The following is a 20,979-nucleotide window of genomic DNA, read 5'->3' on the forward strand; positions in this document are numbered from 1 at the left end:
AGGTTAGTTAAAACAATAGGGTCTGGGCTGAAATGCATTATTAGCTGCCCCCTGCCACCCTCCCCTCCAAATTCTATCTGTCTTTTAAACCTGTAGATACTCTCATCAGGCTAAGGCAAAGCCATCACCTAGGAGACAGGCTTGGGTTGGAAGGAATGAAGATGTCTCTTAAGATTTCCAAAAAAAGCAGTTAAGAGCTTGAGGCAGGACAGAAAACACAGTAGAATCAGAGACATGAAAACAGTACACATTTTTATCTCATGACAGGGACAGGTTGATGACCTTCTCTGTAACAGAGGAAGCTTCCTGTGTTGGCTGCCAGATGGTTTTTTCCCCTCTTAATTTTTAAAGTGATGGTGATTCTGATGTCTGAAATCACTGCAATTCCAGGTACACTGCCAAAACACTTTGTTAAAAGTCAACAGAATGTGTCATTTTGGGTACACAATCAAAAGGAAGAAAAATATCTGTGTATGGTTGAAAGTCTGTGCCATGCTCTGAAGTTAGCTATAAGCACAGTTAGTAGAAAATAAATTAATTTAGGTAAGCCTGAAGTTATCCCCATGCAATTTTTATATTCTGTTGTTAAAAAATGTGTGCTAACTTTAAGAGAAGGCAGGAGAAGAGGACAATTTCAGTGCCTCCTCTTTCATGTGTATTTAGTATGGTTCCTTCAATGCTGCTTTATAAATTACTCTTTTCACAGCTAGAGAATCTCACCTGTTACCTGATTCCCATAAGAACTGAGCAACTCCACTTCTATATGTGTAACACATGAATATGAGAGCAAAGCAAGCTATTTGATTTAATTTTATTTTTCATCATCAGTTCACGAGGTGGTGCTGGTTTGGGGGGAGCTACATGTGCTGTCCAGCTGGGGGACTGGACTTGCTGGCACAGGGTGGCCTCTGAGCCCAAGAGGTGTCCCTGGCTGCGGTGTGTCCGGAAGTAGTGTTGTCACTGATGATCACACTGTGGCTGGGGAGGGACACAACTGCCTTATGTCACAGGAGAAGGTCAATGGGGAGTGTGACAGTAGCCTGCCTCTTCCCTGCGTCTCGACTGCAAGGGGGTGGCTGAGGATGTGCCCTGGGCTGAGGATGCTGCTCTGTCTGCCCCTGGGCTGGACATCTGCTGTTCAGTGGCAGCTCATCCAAGTCTTATTTACAGCAGGCTCATAGTAACTCAGCTTGTTTTCTTCTTGCAGACTGGTTCTTCATACACTTAGTGAGCAGGAAGGAGTCAGGCTAAGCAAAAATTTCTGTAGAGTTTTTGCAGAGCTGTTTGGTTGCCAGTGGCAAAATGCCCGCTCCTGGTGGTATTGCCAGTAGAGCTCTGCCACCGGTAGGTTTTGCTATGGGGCAAGTACACTTTGTCTCGATGCTTCCAGGTCCCAAGAAGACAAGATGCACTGGAATTCCAGTAATATGCTCTCAAAGCCATTGGCCTGGATCTTTAAGCTGAGAATTTAAGTACCTGAAATGCACCCACTGGGGTAGCAGGCTGACTTCTCATGGTTTTCTGCTGAGGCTTTATTTTATTTTTTTCCTCTAGCACGGTTCTGTATGGATCAAATACCAAAAGATAAAGTACAAACACAGGAAAAAATATGGATGGAGAAGAAATACAGAACTTAGGGAAGCCATATGATTTTGCTTGGAGATGGTCCACTGTGCCAACAATTTTAATGAGTATTGCAATTTGCTTTGTTTGTAGGAACAGGATGTGTGTAAGTCACCTACCACTGTTCTTTGTGTCAGAGACAAATCCACACATTTTGATATCATAATCATAAATGTTCAGTAGACAGTGCGCCATCCCACTCCCTTTTTTCGTGTAAAATAAAAAGCCCCTTACATTGCACCTACTATTCTTTCAAAATAATTGAACTTGATTTATTTCACTCCAATAGAAAACTCCTTATAATAAAGTTTTATGTTTTAGCTGAAGGGATTAATGAAGATTTCAAGCCTGGTTTGTCAGTGAGTGTCTTGCATACCAAGTCAGAATTGTAGAACAATAGGGTTATTTAAACAGGAAAAGATGTGGTCCTGATTTTCTTGTAGCTATACTGATTAAAGCTTGTCTGCATGCAAAATATTACATAGCTCTGTATTTTTCTGCACTTACATCTGATTTATAGCATTGTGTGATTGTATAAATACGTATTTGAAATAGAGATTCCTTTTAAAAACATTTGGTTTAGGAAGGTACCATAAATGATTTTGATGGTGTAATCCCCCTTTAAAATAGTTTCTATTGAAGATAACTATTAATAGTCTGTGACATCAGGGCCGTCACACTTGCAACTTCAGATAATATATGTATACTCCCTGAGCAAAACCCCTTCCTGTTTTGTTTTCAGCATGGTTATGTTACTCATTAGTATCTATTTTTTCTGTGGAACTGTCTCTCTTATGTCTACAAATACTTTTTTTTTTCCATAGGGAAATGAATTATTTGCATGTACGCTAAGTGAAATGGATAAAGACTCATTTTTTTTAGTTAGGCTCTGATTTTAAAAAAACTTGTCATAAAACCTACTTTTATATTACACCTATGGATAGCAATTGCTTTTCAGGTTATTAGTTTTTTGTTAATTGAAAACTGCAAAACGGTACCGAAATTTTATTTTTTTCCCCCCTCAAAAGTTAGTCCTATTTCTTTATGCAGAATTACAGTGAAACTGCTAGTTATACACTAACTTGGTGTTTTCATTTGCTGTTAATGGTTTGTGGGATGTGAGTGATCTTTTCACTGGTCACACTATTACTTTTTTACCTATCTATGTCAAAAATTAATTAGTAATTTCAGTTAATGCAGAGTGGCTTAGTCATTTCTGAAGTATTTCAAGTCACTGCAAGGATGACACAGCCATGTTAGTAATTAACTATGCCAGCCTTTATTCTTATTCTGGCTAGTAACTCAACTAAAAGTTTCCAGTGATATTGCATTTTGACATCTCAAAGGCTCGGCTATTCCCCCAGTCCGGATGTATAAAAGCATCAGTTAAGAGTGTCCAAAAAATTAATTAGACCCTCTCAGTTTTGTGCTTTACATCACTGTTATTCAAGAAGAAAGCAGATGGGGAGAGCTTAGCTTGTGCCTTGTCTGGAATTGTGTGACAATGTGAACTTCTTTTTTATTTGCTGGCTCAGAAAGGAAACCAATCAATCTGGTTAAGAGATTCAGGGATTTGAGCTGGGTAGCAATTTTAGCATGACTCATAACACTTCACAAAATTAGCTTGCCAAGAAGATGTGCTTCTGTGAAACTGTGAAGTACCTGGGCTCGAGGTATAGCTGGAAGAGAAATCATTTTGACTGAAGAGCTCATAAAAGTCCAGCTCACGTCTTTTGGTGATGTCAGTAGAAAGAATCATCAGTATTGATCATCTCAAGTCCTTACAGCTTGAGCTCCTGCACAGTGCCACATCACCTTCAGCTCCTCTTTGCTATGGAGATCCTGGATAAGCACCAAAGCAGGGGCAAATACTGAAGAGAGGATGGAAGTAGGGACATAGCCAGTTGTCCACAGAGCATCAGTAAGTGATTGTCCAAAGTGTAAATCTGGGCCCCACAGTTTAGGATTTGATACCCAAGAAGTGGAGTGTTTGGAACAAGCATATCTTAACATTTCCAGTTAATTAAAAGTCTTGAGAAACATTCATAATTTTTCTCACCAATTTTGTGATGTCTAAGGGAAAATAATTTTGTTGTAAGCAGTTTTGCACATTTATGCAATCACATTATAACTTGCATTAGGACAATGGGAAATGGGATAAAAATATGATGGGATGTTTCTAGCTGAAGTTTTCAGAATTTTTGTGCATTTTAATGTACTAAATCTAGTTTTCATAGTTTAAAAGAACACCCCCTCCCCAGATACAAGCTGGCCTCATCATTTATCTGAAGGGAAGATGACTAATCTTTATGGTAGTTCTGTCTCTTCACTGGTGGAAGTTACTTCAGTAAAGCTTGTTTTTATTTTGTCGTGCCAGCTAGGAGTAAATATCAAAGGAGTTGCTACTTTTGCTACTCTGTTACTGGCAGCTGCCCTGCTCTGAGTCTGAATTTACTGCCCTGCCGTTTTCCCTACACCTGCATGGATGACTTGATTTCCTTCATCCACCCTCTCTCACCACTCTCCTCTTTGAGATAATTGCCTTTTGCTGTTCAAGTGCTGTGGTGCTGAGCACAGGGGCTGAGAACAGGAAGAGTTTTCTTGCTGAGCTTCATCTGTGGCCTGTCAAGTAGTTGTGTGATGGAGGCAGAGTAGCAAAGGGGGCAGCTGCAAGAGGAAAATATAGGAGCTGAAAGCAGAGGTAAGATAGTGAAGAGAGTAGTGGTGGAGCCTCAAGCTATTTCATACTAGAACAGAACATGGAGGATAAAAATCTAACCACAGAAGAAGAATTGTTTTCTACTCACAACATTTTCCAAAGAATTTCCAAAGAATTTTCAGTACTGCTCTAGAGCCTAAAAAAATAGCTCTGAGCCCTCAGTGTTTCTTGAGTCTTGTCTAGGATTGGCCACTGCTGAGAATATATTCATCTGCTCTGCTGGGAAATGCTCTGCTAGCTCAAGTGGCACTATATGTAACGTGGTCTAGTTTGCCTAATCCTGTTGTAACCCTGTTGATGAACATCATAGGGATCAACCAGATTCCACATGTTGGAACAGCTATATTTTTTCTGGTTATTATTCCCTCCCTCCCTAAATATAGATAAATTGTATGTAAATATATTAAAAATTGTAGATGTAAAATTACATAAATTATATATGTTATATAACTATATCTAAAATTATATATAACACTCAGTGTTAAATAGATAAATTCTAAGTTTGTACTTACTCTGAAAGGAAAAGAGTATAAGATGGTAATTCAAGCAAAGCTGTAATAAAATGGAATAATTCAGCAAGGAGGCTGAATTAAAGTTGCACAAGCTTTTTTTTTTTTTTTTTTTCTTCCTTAAATTAATCTGATGCAGTATAATTGTTTGAAAATAACTAAAAGCTCTGTTTTGAGCTTTTATACACCCTGGAAGAAATGCCTATATATAATTTTTCACAGGAAAATACTGAAGGCAAAAAGCCAGCAATGATTGCATGAAGTACAAAGTAAGTTTATTTCATCATAAGAAAATTGCAGATTAACATTTATACCTCCTTCTGTTTTTCTGCACCCTCTGCACTTTGATATATCTATATTTCTTATCTGTGGGTGTGGTGCATTTCCTACAGCAGGAAAAGTTCTTGAGGGTTTGGTGTCATGTGGCACAATTAGATATTCTCCTGCTACTTGGCTGCTGTGAATCACACCCTTAGGTCTGGAATATGGAACGGCAGGATTCCCAACCCCTCCTGCACACAGGGACAGCTTAAAGAGTGAAATTTTAGTATGGACTGAATAAAATGAGCACCATCATTAAACACTCAGATCTGAAATTACACGGGTACTTTAAATTTTTTGCTCCCTGCTTCACTGCAACGTGAAGAAAGCACTTTTTTTTTTTTAATTACTTTTTTCACAAGCAGAAGCACAAGGTTTCAGATATTAGCTGCTATGCAAATTGCTCTTCCCAAACAGGTTAATTTGGGAGGGCTTTGATGAGTGTCACATCTGATGCCTTGCTGCTTTCAGTTTTACCTTGTCAGGGCTCGGATGGGAGTTGTGGTTAAAAGCTGCACAGAGACCCAAGTCAGAACGTAGGGGTGTGCATTGGCTGGGAGCTGACAGGGTTTAAGTAATCACCTGCAGCTGAATTGAGTCTCGGATGGGAAGTAGGAAGTGCTGCGCTCAAGCTTCCTGTACAAATAAATGCAGCTTTCCCACAGCTACTGCATACAAGCTGCGACGTGCGTTTAAGGTATAATGACAGCGCGCACTTAATAGCAGGGAGGGAATGATTTCTCGGAGTGGCAGAGGGGCTGGGAGACGAGTCCTGCTGCAGTCCTTAAAAGTGTGCAGCTGTCAGATACCCAGAGAAGAAGAAGGGCGTGTGAGAGCAATCTGCTCCTCTCCTCACTGCGAGCTCCGGGGCTCTGTGACATCGTGGTTCTTGGGAATGCCGGAGTCTGCGTGCAGCCGCTGAAAAGTCACACAGCTGGCAGTGAGCGCTACTCTCCATTCAAGGTATGTTGGAATACAGCTTTGGGTCTGGTTTTTCCTTAAGAGCCAAGGAAACCCTAAAAGAATAGAAAGCCAGCATTTGCTTCTAATAGAAGAAAGTGGAAAAGGCGCTTTTTTTTTTTTTTTTTTTCTTCTTTTTTTTTCTTTTTTTTCCCCCCTAAGGTAAGGACTAGAATGATTAAATAGCTAAAAAAAAAAAATGTTATTTGTGGTTTGGCTAAAATCAAACTATGTGGTGCTTAGAGCTGAGGCAGAAGAAAACATTGGTGTCTTGACTCTTAAAGGCTGAAAATAAATAGACATCAAGTACTCCCTGAAGGGTGAAATGACTTTTGTCAGTGTAACTTTTGGAGAAATATCTGTGTGAAGTGTTTAAAAATGCTGCAGTATTAGGATCTATCTGTGTGGAAGGCAACTGCTAAAATGGCATACTGTCAGTATGTTTTAGTTTAAATAGAAGAACTTCTTTCATACTGAAAAAAATACTGGATTAAGCTGGAGAAAGCCTGACTTTAAAATGCTGATACTTCCTCCTGGTTTAAAGGAATTTCTTTTGCCACAGTCTCACACAGCTGCTATCAGGAAGGAAAAAATCTGTATTGTAAGTGTTAGCTTCTAATCTGTGTTAATGTACACTTCTAATCTGCTCAGGGTTTAGGGTTATGTGGTTTATGTAAGCAGATACAAAATATACCATACTTTTTTTTTTTTTTGCATTTAAAATTTTTTTGGCACTAAGAATAGACAACTGCATTTACTGGAATGTTTGTACTGCTTTCTCATCATTAGGCTTTCTCAGTGCAAAGCAGCTTTAGTAATGAAGATGTTTCAGTCTAGTTTATTTTAAAGCTCTGTATTTTCTGTAATACAAAAGCACTCTGCTTCCTAACAGCATACAGCAATATCAAATATCTTCCTTCAGAGAATATCTCTGAAGCAATATCTTCCTTCAGAGAGCACTGTAAGTTGTAAAATATTTAGAATTACTACAGTAAAGAAAGCATTGCAGGGTGACTTTGAATCCTCTTAGTCAACAGACACTGATTGCTTTAAAGAAGGAAATGTTAGCAGAGATACAGCCTGTGACTGAAATCCCCCCATGCAGCTTTCCAACTGCCTGTGAGCAAGTATAGCAATCTGATATGTTTGGCTGCCCTCAGCCTGAAGGGCAAGTGGTCTCGGTTAAGGGCAGGCACCGGGTTTGGGATTCCAATATTAACGGGAGCAGAAGTTTCAAAATCCTGTCCTTAAATATTTTTCAAAACAAATATATTGTCCTGATTCTTGTCCTGTATAGGACTTGTCTATGCTTGAATGTGAGTGGGTGTCTGGGTTGTTGCTTTAACATGAAAGTGGCTGAAACCCTTCCGTCAATGAACGTAAGCTATTTTGGAGAAAGTACTGCACATTGATAAGGGCATGGCTGCAGTTATGCTGCTGACAGTAATGCTTTAGATTATGGATTGAGACTTATGTGTTTGCAGAGTGTCTAAAGCTGTAGTAAAGTGGAGGTACTCTTTCAAAATAAACTAGAGCTACTCCAGGGCCATGCCAGTGTGATGAGAATCAGACTCCTTTTCTCCCATGCATCTCACTGTCTGATGGGGGTATTTCACACAAAGTCCTGTCTGCTCACACCAGGACACAGAAACCTCCCTAGGCTTCTTGTGGAACTAGCATTTGGCAACCTGGAGTAGTTTCTGTTCCCCATGCTGGAGTATATTGTGCACACACCTCGCTTGTGGGCATCTTTCCAGCAGATGTGACATTTTGGTGATTATGTTTGTGTGATAGTAGGCTTTGGGGCAAAAGCTAGCAATATGAATAGCAAATAATATGAATAGCAAATAATATGGAATTTTTTCTCTCTATCTAGGTTCTTTGATTGCACTCTATTCTCTAAATGCTTCGTAAGCTTTGTAGAAATAAATAGTGTGGAAGTGGTTGTCTGGCCTTTCCATTTTGGTGGAGGAAAGTATGTGCTTGTCCGTATTATTATTGTGAGTTTAAAACACAACTGTGAGAAGCAGCAAGCCACTCCGTACGGAAACAAGCAGTGCTAATGCTTAACCTGGTTCGCAGCTCATTGGTATGCCTCTGATAATATCTGTGGTGTGAGCCTGAGCCCTGTGCCTGCAGTTCACCCTGTTCAGACCTTTCAGTGACAAGACCCAGTAGAGTGTGTTGCTTTGATGTAGCTCAAAAGAACTGCTAGAGGCTTGCTGTCCCTCTTCTGGAGTGGGGAGTTTTCTTGAATGTGCCTGAAACTTCACAGTGCCCATAGGTTATACCTATCACATCTACAAATATCTCCTGGGCTAGTAGTACTGTGATATGTGAGACCATAATTACAGCTCTGGGCCCATGGATATCTCAGCCACATGTGAACAAAATACTGCGGCAGGCTGCCAGTGTTGCTGTGAACTGAGTCCATCAGACCTCCTTGCATATCCTAAAGCAGACATTGCCTTCAGCTTCATGAGGCTGAAAGTGATTCTGGAGCTGTGCTTTTCCTCTGGTACTTGCTCAGAGCTGGGTACGGTTCCCTCCTCCTCCTCTGGCTTCTGCATGCTAAAGCGGAGCCCAGTTTAGTCCACTTCAAAAACTGGCTTCTTTGTCCTTACATTCATTCCATTTGAAAACTAATATTTTGGTTTGCAAAGGGAAACATTGAAGAAAACAAGAAAGAACAGATCCAAATGGAAAGACAGCAATGATATTAAGCTCAGCCTCTAACATTCTGTATTTCTGTTGAAGCATAGCTGAGCTCCAGTGCTAGACTATGAGCCCTCTCACTTGACAGAAGCACAGGTCTGAGGGCCATCGTACACTGCAAATTTACCTAGTCTTGGACAAACATTTACAGAGATGCTTGTGCCAAATAACTTTCTGCTGATCAGTAAGAAAATACTGTTCAGTAATTGTTCTGTGTCTCCTCTAAATGCTTCCTGCATGGAGTTTCTTCCTGTGTATTTCCTGAGCTTGTCGTAAACACAGCCATCATGGGAACTTTTTATACATGCTTTTTGTTGGAAGGAGAGACAAGAGAGCGTAGAATCATGGAATGGCTTGGGTTGGAAGGGACCTTCAAGACTATCTAGTTCCAACCTACCTGCCATGGGCAAGGACACCTTCCACTAGACCAGGTTGTTCATAGTCCTATCCAACCTGGCCTTCTAAGGAAGAGACATCACAACTTCTCTAAGCAGTCTGTTACAGTGTCTCACTATCCCTCTGAGGAAAAAATTTGTTCCTAGCACCTAATGTACATTTCCCCTGTTCTAGTTTAAAACCATTCTGCTTGTTCTGTCACTATCTGCCCGTGTAAAAATCACTTTTCTTTTTTTTTTATAGACCCCCCTTTAGGTACTGGAATGCCGCACTGATGTGTCCCTGGAGCCATTCCCTCTCCAGGCAGAACAATCCCAGCTCTCTCAGCTGGTCTTTGGAGCAGAGTTGTTCCAGCCCTCTGATCATCTTTGTGGCCCTTTTCTAGACTACTCTAACAGGGCCATGTGCTTCCTGTGCTGAGGACCCCAGGGCTAGATTCATAATTCCAGGTGGAGTCTCAGCAGAGTAGAGGGGCAGGATGCTCTCCCTTGACCTTCTGCCCACTTTGCTTTTGATGTAGCCCAGGGTGTGGTTGGCATTTTGGACTGCAAGTACTGATGCTGTTGACTTATGTCCAAGTTTTCATCCACAAGAGCCCCCAAGTCCTTTTCGGCAGAGCAGCTCTCAATGAGCTCTTCTCACATTCTGTACCTGTGTCTGGGATTGCCCTGACCCAGGTGCAGCACTTTGCACCTGGACTTGTTGAACCATGTAGTTCTTATGCACCCACTTCTCTAGTTTGTCCAGATGCTGGTTAGGAGACAGAATACAGAATCACTTTTTATTAGAAGGAAAAATTACCATTTTACTGTCATGCTCATGCTTCTGCCCTTTAATTGAGACTATCAGTATTTATATCCATTGCAAGCTTTTCTGCCTTTTGCTTTGTTGTAAAAATGAGGAGAGGATGGAAAGTGTAAGACATGAGTCATTACTCAAGGAGTGGACGTTGTCTGCGTATCTGACAGAGGCTTTGATGATATTCATATTTGTTTATACAAACTGTTGAATTTTCAGATAGACAGGAATGAAACTTACATATCTGAAGAAATTTATGTATTCTATATATTTTCAAAAAGGAAAAATCATTGGAACAGAAGAACTGTATCTGTTTTCAAGGGCTGGAACGATTTCTTTGAGGCTACTTCTGCTCACACTCTTATGTACTGTATGTTGCTGTGGCATGGGGGAGATTTCTTTGCACGAGTATATATAGCTGCAAATAATTCAAAATTACATGCTCTATATCCCTATGTACATAGAAGGAAAAACACATTTCATGACAACTAGCATCCAGGCTAATCCTTTGCATGCAAAGAAAATTCCAGAATTAAGTAGAAGCAGTGCCACGCAGGCTGGCACTGGTTATGTCTGCGCAGTAGATGGGAGATTTCATGTGTTCTGTTTGTGATTAATTTTTGAAGCATTCTGATGAATATGGGGAGGTGGTGAAGGAAAACAAGTCACTCTTTCCCCCCCTAAAAAAAAAAAAAAGTTACAAAGCTGTAGTCATTGGGGAAATCGAGCTGATCCTGTGGGCTGTTTACCATTGCACTCACTGGAACATTTTTCACAGCAGTAGGCACTCTGCCAACCACTGATACTGGAACTCTTCCCCATGGGGATTACCCGTTTTAGGACTAAGATAACATCCATGGGGCCAGCAATAACTTGCTTGCTGAAATTTTGCACAATGGAGGAGATGCAGTCTTGCACCCTCTTGACCTCTCCACTGATGGTTTCAGTGGTGGGGATTCTTCATCACAGTTTCCACAGAAAATCTGTGGGAAAGGCAGTCATGCCCTTTGCCAGGAGTGAAGTAGAAGCCACATACATGTATGTAATTTAGACAACGCTACTATGAGGACATGTATTTTTTTGGATTGGTCAATGTTTTTGTTGCGAATACCCAAGCAATGTGCATGGCTTGAGCAATTTCAACCCCCTTGTTAACTTTGCTTATCACATTTTGGGAGGATGGACCAACAAATTTAAGGAAACATACACTTGTGAAGAGTAGAGAAAAAGTCAAGAATTCTTGACTTTTGTCCAAATTCTGCAATAATGAGGACAAAATGCCTATTTTTCTTTAGGGCATTAGTTGTCACGGTCATAATTAAAAGACCAGCTAGGAAAAAGTTTCTAGAAAGGTTTTTGTAAGACTGTTATTCTATAATATAACAAGTCTATGAGTTTTCATTTGTATTTACTCATTTTCTGAGAGTTTGGCAAGTGGGATGGCTTGTTTTGAAGATAAGCTCCCAGTTGCTTATCTTTGCACACATAATGCACAGGTCCATTGAAAAACACTCCTTTGGAAACACTCCCATTGGCAGGACTTAGACTGCATGGCTAAGATCATGTAGAGACTAGCCAGTTGTTACCAGATGCTGAGGCACTTGAGGCTGAAATCTCGTACGTTTCCAGGTGCTGTTCTCCCTTGTAATTATTTCTGTAATGAATGTTGAAATTTGGAATTGAAGTGAGGGAGTGATGAATGCAAACCTCTAACTGCATTTGATGGACACTTCTGTTTATTACATGTCTTATACTAACATCTGGATTTCTAAATAGTTGCTTTGAGCCCCTGAGAAATTAACTGTGTTCCCTGTGCTTGGCACAGTACAGGTAAAAATCTTGTGAATGCTTGGAGCCTGAAGCACAGAGACAGAAGGGGGATGTGGCAAATAGGGTGGGAGAGGGCAGGGCAGCCATGAGACAACCTTGTGTTATGTGAAAGACTGTCATCAGTCAAACAGCTGTTTTACTCAGATTTAAGAAAATGTTGTATTTGTCTTACACTGTTAATAAAATGCAGAGCAAAATAGATAAAGTGTGTTAAAAACGTTTATTTATAAAAATGGGAATATACAGTTGTTTTAAAAATACATGGCTGTTAAAGTCAGTCAAGACTGTGAGTCTAATAGTAGTTGAAGGTATTTTTGCTATTCAAGCATAGTTTGCAACTTCTGTTCAGTAGCCTGTACATGAGGCTTATCAGAGGTTAGAGGTGCCCCAAATTCAAAGCCTGGGCACATGGAGCAGTAGGCAATATGGAAGGAATTGCCTGCAGCAGAATTCCTCCCAGGATCTCTCTTTCAACATGCTGGGCTCTTACCTTTTCCCATGTGTTGGCTGGGAAAGAGGGGGATGAAATGTGAATGCTGAGAGTACAAGCAGAGAGATGCTCAGTCGGGGGATTGTTACTGGTGTTTACTTCTCCTTTTTGCCTCTGCAGATCTGGCCAGAGCTGGAACTTGTCCTTTCCTCATCTCCAGTTGCCTTTGGAATGACTCATTGAGGAGCTGGAGCTCATGGTTTAGGGATACACTCTGACTAGTAAAATTACCAGTCATGAAAAACAGTAGTAATAGCTACTTCAGTAAATGTGTTTAGTTTCAAAACAGCCTCGTGTCCGGGTCCAAACCTCTACTATTGTTTCTTGCCAAATTTCAGCACAGTCAGTAGCTGTTTGTGTTGTTTTCTTAATGGCAATGACTTGTGTTAGAGATAGTGACTTCCCCAAGGTCTCATCCTCAGATTTGATTCCCAGTCTTTGATTCACTGACTGTCCTTGTAGCTCAGACCTGAAAGTTACCACTGGGTAAGTTTTCCAAGTCATTGAGATACATTTTGATCAAGGGCAGTTTTCAATGTTTTAATTGTTTTGTTTTGGTTACCTCGATAGCGTATTTACTCTATAATAATGAGTGGTGTATTTGCCTGTAAGATTAGATAGGGGCATATTAAAATATTATATGTATTTTGTTCATTGAGCAGTCACACAAAAATTGTTATAAAAGGAAAATCAACTTATTCTGATGTTTCTGTTGATGTAAATCTAAAATGATTAAAAGTGCTTTTCAATGCTTGCAGTGGAAAAAGTCTGTAGGACCATATTCTTGCAAGTTTGCACTTTCTGTGGCTTGACAAAACAGAATGACAGAGATGTTAAAGGTATCATCTTATTGCAAGCACTGAAAGAAAAATTCTCAGATCACTCCAAGAATAAACACGTTAGTTTTTCTTTTTTTCAATAGATGGCTTTCAGTACATTTTGCAGAATTCGGTGGAGGGTCAGTTTCATTGTTCCTGTCAGCTGAGTTGTTCCTTGGCTTCTGGCAAGCTCTGCATGCTTCTCCTGACACCAAGAATTTTCTTGCTGGTCCTTTTGAGTTCCGGCTTTGTCACATCTCTATTTGCCTTGACCTGCTTGCCTTGCAGTCAGGACACTGCTTGCCCCAGACACAGCTTTGGCAGTGTCCCACCATGGGACCCCAAGAGCCTAATTAGTTTCTTGTTAGAAGAAGAGTGCAAACTACAATCACATCAAGCTCTCTGTTTACAGTGGAAAACAGGTCCCTCTGTCTTCCACTGCTTTTCCATTGTTTTCCACTGCTTTCACTTTAACAATGTGTGTTTACAAATATCTCCTAAAAATCCTCGATGTTAGAACAGGCCAATGTTGCAAATGTCTTCGGAACACACCCTATCTAAACTGCAAATGTTCTAGCTCAGGGATTTAGCATATCCCAAGGTTTTATTATCTGATTAACAAAAGTAAACTTTTTTTTTTTTCTGTGTCAAAGGCAAATTGTTACATCTGACTTCCCATTCCAGTTTCAGCAGAGTCAGCTAGCAAAGTTATCAACCCATCTGACCTCCTAAAAGTTCAATTCCTTTTACTTAGTAAATGCCACAGTTACCAAAAGCCTTCATGTGGTCTGAAAGAAAGCTCTATAATTTGTAATTTTGAAGAATTTGTTATTATTTAATAGTGGTATATTACATCTTGTCAACAGGATGTTAAAAGTAAAGTGAACCAAACTAGTTTGGGTGGAAATTCCTTGTAGCTTAACATTAACATATGCTACATAGTGTCATTAAGAACAGAGGATGTTATTTAGAAAAGCTTTAGATTTTAATCTCAGACCTGGTAACCAGTACTTGGAATTCCAGTTCGTATAATTTTGTTGTTTGAATATGTTTTGGAAATATTTGGAAGTGTTTGATGCCAAAACACTCTAGTTCTCTTGTCTGGCTGCACATTGTTTCACTGCAATTTGTGCTGATCAACTGCTGAGCACTGGGACCAGGATGAACATAAAACCTTAGGAGAATCCTGCTGTTGACCTCGTGCAGGACCAGATGTGTCACCATAAGCCTGTGCCTGGGGCCAGCACCATCCCACTGCTCAGGCACAGTAAGGTTCATACATCTGGGTCACCCCGAGATAGAAACCCAGAGGCCTGCCCAGGACTCACATCCAGTAGATCTGGTGCAGGAAGCTGTGGCTTTCCAGCCTGCCAGTGTTGATAAAGCTGTGTCCTGAACTTTGATATGGCCTAGTTTCAAGCACAGAACTGAGTGAAAGTGGAGGCTTCTGCAATAGTGTCTGACCTCATCCCATGCAGAATGGATTGCTCCCATCCTCATGGATTCAATGAGTATTGCCATTGTGTGGCTCCTTTCAGTATTGGAAAGAGTTGAATACCATGTTTTGATTATGCATTTCAGTTTAGTAACAGGCTGAGTTATTTCTCTTTCAATTGACAATTTTTTATCTTTAAGTGATCCAAAAGTGTTTTTCCTAGCTCCCTTCAGCTGTGAGTAGCAACATTTATTTCACCATTAGTTCGTAAATTTATTTCACCATTAGCTCATTCTTGGACTCTCCTGCTTTTTAAGAGTGTAAGGGGGAAAACCCTACTTTTTTCCCCTCTTGCTCTTCTCAAGCACTATTGCAAGGAAGTCTATAAAGGATTCCCACAATTACAGAGTCACATCTGTTTCAGAAAACAAAATATATTCTGCCATATTCAGTTAATATTCATGATCTTGCAAAATACCCCACCTCCCTGAGGACATATTGACATAGGGTCCCAAGAAGTTGCTGTGAAGAACTGGTGTTCTAAATTTTCAGAGTTATTCATACCTCACAGTATTACAGTACAGTAGAAAAGTTATCCAACAAGTGTACTCTCACAGACTTGTGGAGACTGATGTATGTGCATCCTAGTGGTGTATTGGTTTCTTAGAATGTTTTGGAATGATTGGGTGCATGTGATATTTTGGGAAGCTGTTCAATGTGTATTACTGAATGAATGCTGAATTACTATAGTCAGTCCCTTAACTTTTTTTTTTTTTGTGCAAGAGGCTTTCCACTCACTGCGTTCCTTTAAAAGTATTTGACATCATGCTAGCAACCAAAAAATAAATACATGAAAATACTCCATATAGCTACTGCTTCTTGAACAGCAGCTCAAGGTTTTGGGTTTTTTTTTTTTTTTTTTTTTTTTTTTTTTTTTTTTTTTTTTTTTTTCCCCCAGGCATTCCAATAAAAACAAGTGAGAGAAATTGCCTTTGGTGTGTTCTCATGTACCAGCATATTTACTTAGGCTGCTTGTCCTTTAAACAAGTTTTCTGACAATAAAATTTTACAGTGTAGAAAGCTGTCATGAAATATTATACATCTGACTTTTCTTAAGCCTTGCTCAAAGAGAACAGATATTGAAATGCCTTTATTCTCTCTAATGCTTCAGCTTGGTAGCATATTATGGTAATCCAAAAATAGGTTCTCCTCATACATGCATGTAATCAAGTGCTTGCTGTTTTAAGGCTCAGATGTAATACAGTAATTCTGAATATATTAAAAATGTATTTAAAATGAGACCTTCTATTTGTGGATCTGGTTGCATTTTTTGAGGCCATGATTTCAGAAAAATCTAAGTACATGTTTAACTTCTTAATAACGTCATTGCAATGAAGCAGAACATTCAGGCTTTGATACCCAGGAGCACTTAAACTTATGATTAAATGTCATTCTTGAAGATGAAGGCTTTTTTAAATTGTGGCTTTAATCATATGTTTTACAGCCTAACTGGATCACTGCCTGATAAGTAATACTGTATGGACTGGATAGGTAGCTCTGTGTAGGCAATGGATATTTTAAGGAGAAATTAATGCACCGAGGGTTAGTGGTCTGCCTGTAAGACCACAGAAGCTCTAGTGCAATTGATTCAGACTAATTCTCTGAGCAGAGATGCTGAGTTTAAAAAAAGCTGTCTTAGTAATGAATTTTGAATGGCATTATCTTGAGGGAGTTGGGACAGCTAAGGACTTGTAACCAAAAGTGGTAATGATGGCGTTTCACTGAAATTGATAGAAATGTGGGTTTCTGACAGCTGCTTTCACAAGTTCTAGTTTCATAGCTCAGTTTATATCTTGTAATTTGACCACATTATCTTAATATCACTTTATTTTTTAAATCTTTCTGTAATTGCTCTTTTCCCCCAAGGACCTAATTTTTAGCATTGGTTTTGAACACTCATGCTTTTCAGGTAGTTTTCTTTCTCTATTTTATTTTTTAAGGAGGGAACCTTAGTCAAACCAGGTTTTTGTATGGCACTGAAGTAATTTCATGATGGGTGGAGTACTTGAAAAATCTCTAGGGCATGAGAAAGGATTACTTGCAGTGCTTGCAAATGCTTCTCCAAGAGAGTTTTGTAAATATCTGGTACACTAAATAGGAATGTAGCACACATGCTGTGAGTGTGTTTTGATGGTGGTGGTTGTTTTTGTTTTTTGGGGTTTTTCTGTTTGTTTTTGGTTTTTGGGTGGTTTTGTTTTTTTGGTTTTTTTTTTGGGGGGGGGGGTTTGGTGAAAGGGGGAAGTGCTATGCTAGGTATTAGATCCACTGAGCATACAGCTTGACTAACTTCAGCAGAATTGTTTGTAAAGCAAGACTTGAAGTAGCCTCTCCAAGAGCTCTGTTTTTGCAATTGTATGCAGCATGTGAAAAATGAAAGCTTAACTTGTGGGGATGAACATACTCCATTCATTCTCCTCCAGCTTCAGTGCAGGAGGCTCCAATCATTCTATGTGGTGTTTCTAAGTGGTGGAAGTCACATTCAGACACTTTTTTTTTTTTAGCTAAATACAGTGAGCTGGTTGCAGGCACACTGACAATGTCCTGATGTTGCAGCTCAGGAGACTGACTTCTTTTCTCTATTGCATATACAGAGTAACTTCTGTTCTTTGGTAGTAGTCGTGGTATGAGGCAGCTGGGCAGACTCAAGTGAGCCTTTGTGTGAATGTAACAAGGATGTTACCTTAAAATTCCTGCTTGCAGGGAAAGTTTCAGCCGTAGGTTGTATAGATTTTTGGGGTTGCTGTCTCCTCAGACACCCACCCAGCTGCTCTCTTACTCCCATCACAGGGAGTTAGTAGTTTCACCTTCAGGACATCAATGCCAGGATTTGCAATGGGTACCTGTCTAGAAGCAGGCATTGTAGATACTTGCTGTTAGAAAGTCATTTTCAAGTCATCAGACACTGGTGTCAGGAGGCCCTGAAGGCAGACAAGTTCTGCATTCCTTCCTCCAGTGCTTTTCTTCTGTTTTTCGTATTTCACTCAAAATCTCCATGCTTTCGTGTTAGTGTTTCTGCTTGAACTTACCCTTCTCAGTCCTTTCTGCTTTGAGCGTATTCAATGTTTTCTTGCTTATGGGCAGCGTTGAGATGTTTCAGTGCTACAAGAAAGAGCTAAGCTTTGTCACCTCCCAGAGACAAAGCAAAAGTGTCCTCAGGCAGATGAGTGGAATGGAAATTTTGACAGGTCTGAGTGCTTGGCAAGCTGCGGTCCTGGTGACTGTGCAGTTTACACCCTCACAGCACTGACCCTCCGTGACTCGCTCGCATTTGTTGAGACTTTCTGGTCCTGCCTTATCCTGTGGCACCAGCACCATCAAGGGTCGCACCCAGGGAAGTATGAGTCTTCTTATAAGGTGAGCAGCATGCAATTTGAGGAAAGATGTCCAATTTCCTGGAAATCCTGTGCAATGTAAAAGGAGTATGATCTCTGTGTGTGTGTGTACGATGCTGACAGAAGTAGACAAAAAAAGTGGATCTTCAGAGTTCCTGAGTGTTTACACATGCTGGGGCCAGTTTGACCTTCCCTTGCCATGATTCACGCTGGTGCAGGATTCAGACCAGTATATTTCTCTGGATTAGATGCCCTTAAAGAAGTGTTTATTTGTATTCTACAGCATCTCACAGGAGCCTGCTGTTCAGTGGAGTTTGTTTTTTTTTTGTGGAGTAGAGGTCCTGCACTACAGTTTTAGTGACATTTCTTGCTTTGTTTGGGATGCCTTCCTAAACAGGACATTTGTGTTTGTAAGCATGAAAGGGAAGGTTTTAATGCTTAACAATGTGTTGTATTTATATGATTGTCCATTGTTTTTCAGAAACTTTCCATTTACTTTAACTTCTGATCACTTTTGTTCACATAACCAAATATGGATTGATCCTAACTCATTCTTCAGTGACTCCCTCTTCCCCTGCACAACACATACACCCAAGATGCTTCATTTCCAATCTAACCTATTGGCATCGCACTTGTAATTACAATAGGAATTTTAATCCTCTGTAAAGAGGACTGATGGATGTGTAATTAAGTAATGACTGTCTGTGGGATGAGTGTAGCAAAGTGAAAGCCATACAAATTCAGAGCAACTGACGTGGAACTTCACAGCTTCCCTGCAGCACCTCAAAAAGTCAGTTCTGCCGGGCTGATAAAGTTGAGGAGATAGTTGGAGAGCTTGAGAGAGGACAATGCATTTTGAAGTGTTGAGGAAGAACAAGAGTAGAGGCTGGGAACTGGAGGAAGATGTGACTTCCTTTCCCTATTGTTACCACCATCTGATCTGATGATGAGAATGAGCCTCCCCTGCAGACCTGATTCCAAAGCCCAGCTGCTGCTGAATGGGACTACCATTCTCCCTAACCCTGAGCTCTTCCCTTAGCAGCAGCCCCAATTCTAATGGGCAGATGCAAGGACTAGTGGGCTGGATTGCTCTGGGAGAAGGAGCAGACCAAGCAGGCTGTGCATTGGCTCTCCCTTTGACAGGCAGGTGTTCAGCACTAACAGCATGGCTTTGCCTATGCCAGCCTGACCCAGAGAGAGTTGCTTGTGGACAAGCTGCCCTCTCAGGGACCGTGGAAGGAGTGCTCTTTCTGGTAGCCACAGTGTTTCCTTCAAGGCTGAGCAGGCAGAAGACGGGGCTGTCTCCATGTTCTCTGATCCTGTTCCCTTGGTTTGATGCACTCCAATGGAGTTAATGAGGCTGCAGTGAGGTCAGCCCACCTGGGCTGTCTGGGGGTGGATCCTCTGATGTGCCAGGCTTGCTTGGTGCTGTCTGCTGGAGATTTCCACACGGTGCTCTGCCTATTTTAGGGAGAACCTCAGCTGTGCTCTGGCATCCTGGTGTGAGGGAAGGGCAAATGTGTGGACAGAAAGAGAGCAAAACTGAATTGGACCTACAGTCTTCAGTGACAAGTGTTATCATCAATGACAATGGGATATCATTATCAGTCCCTACAGCCGTCACACTGTGGCACTAGGTTGCTGCTAGCACAGAGCGGTATGTCAGGAGCCTGCTCTTCACTGTCACACTGAGTGCTGGATTTAGGCCATCTAAAATTAGCCTCTAGCCCTAAACCTCAATCATGCACCTGAATCTTCCTACAGCTGCCTGCATGCAGGGTCATAACCCTTTTAGTTATAAGAAGAACACTGACTTTTGAAACAGCTGTATCCATTTTATATCCATTCCCACTTCCTGAAATATTCCTACCTGTTCTTTTGTGTGTCTGTCCCTTTTAGCATTGCTGCCTTTTACTGTGTAAATGAAAAAATTTTAGATCAGTGCAGAGTGAGGGCGACTAGCTCACCTGTACAGATGCAGGTGCCATTGAAAAGCAGCCTGAGTAAATGTATTACAGTTCTCCTAAATACTGAGATAACGTCTAGCACGTAGGTTTAAATAACAGGTAGTTCTTGATCTGCCTTAGCATTTCCAGTGACTCAGTGTTCCCCCCCACCCCGCTGCGGTAATTACAGAAGATTGTTGCAGTTCCTGACTCAGAGGGAGGCTTCCTTCTGAGGCTTCTGGCCATGCTGGAGCTCCAGCTCTGTAGCTGTATGGAGCAAATTGTGAGGGGGCATCATGGTAGCAGGCCCTAGGACTGCAACAAGAATAATGTGGGAATAGTGTATGTTATGAACTAGTGATAGCAAGCCATAAAAAGAGAGTTTGCTTTGGATTTTTGGTCAGGGATTTGGTTGGCAAAATCTTTGCCATGATGCTCATATCTCTGTATGCTTACAAGAAAAGCATTCCAAAGTACAAATCTGATGGCTTCTCTGACAGGCTAGGCTAGAAAACTGCCAAGTGTAAAAATTAAAAAGGGGTAAGTGTTCTCTGACCCAGATTTGTGTTGGTTTTGTGGCTTTTGAGGAGAAAGTGTCTTCCTGCAGATTGTGGGGACACAGGGCATGAGACTTTGGGGACAGGCTTGGGGATGGGCTCAGCTGTGAGTAAGGTTATGAGGTGGGAGCCGCAGGGAAAGGTTCCACAAACTCCATGAGCCCCATCATTCTTCCCCTAGGGAGGAATTCGGCAGGCACTGCAAGTCAGTATGTCACATATGCATTGACAGTCTGCAGCTGCATTGGCCGCTTCTGCAGCCACAGAATGGCAGCAGGGACGTGCTGCCAGATGTGACCTGACAACCCTGCCCAGAGGGTGCTTAAGACTGCAGGGGAGGCCAGCAGAGGAGGACCAAAGGGCTCAAGTCTCTGGTTTGCCTCATGAGATGTCAGATCTGACAGGCACATTGATAGGCCTTGATTGGTTTCACATTCATGCAGCCTTCATGCAGCTCTTCAGATTTAGTG

At 41.0% G+C, this 20,979-nt stretch overlaps 1 protein-coding gene across 5 annotated transcripts in view; it reads left to right on the forward strand.

The window, feature by feature from the left end:
* Positions 1–20,979, forward strand: part of RNF144B (ring finger protein 144B) — an 89,576-nt gene that overhangs the window by 31,347 nt on the left and 37,250 nt on the right. For 4 of the 5 annotated variants that reach the window (XM_066189238.1, XM_066189220.1, XM_066189233.1 and 1 more), the window contains one exon: positions 5,971–6,135. The exons of the other annotated variant lie outside the window; for it this stretch is intronic. The gene's annotated coding sequence lies outside the window, so the exon portion shown is untranslated. The remainder of the gene's footprint in view (positions 1–5,970; positions 6,136–20,979) is intronic. 5 annotated transcript variants of the gene reach the window in all.

The sequence above is a fragment of the Chamaea fasciata genome, unplaced genomic scaffold (genome assembly GCF_029207755.1).
Source record: "Chamaea fasciata isolate MVZ Bird 193981 ecotype frontalis unplaced genomic scaffold, bChaFas1.0.hap1 SCAF_1, whole genome shotgun sequence".
Classification (NCBI taxonomy): domain Eukaryota; kingdom Metazoa; phylum Chordata; class Aves; order Passeriformes; family Sylviidae; genus Chamaea; species Chamaea fasciata.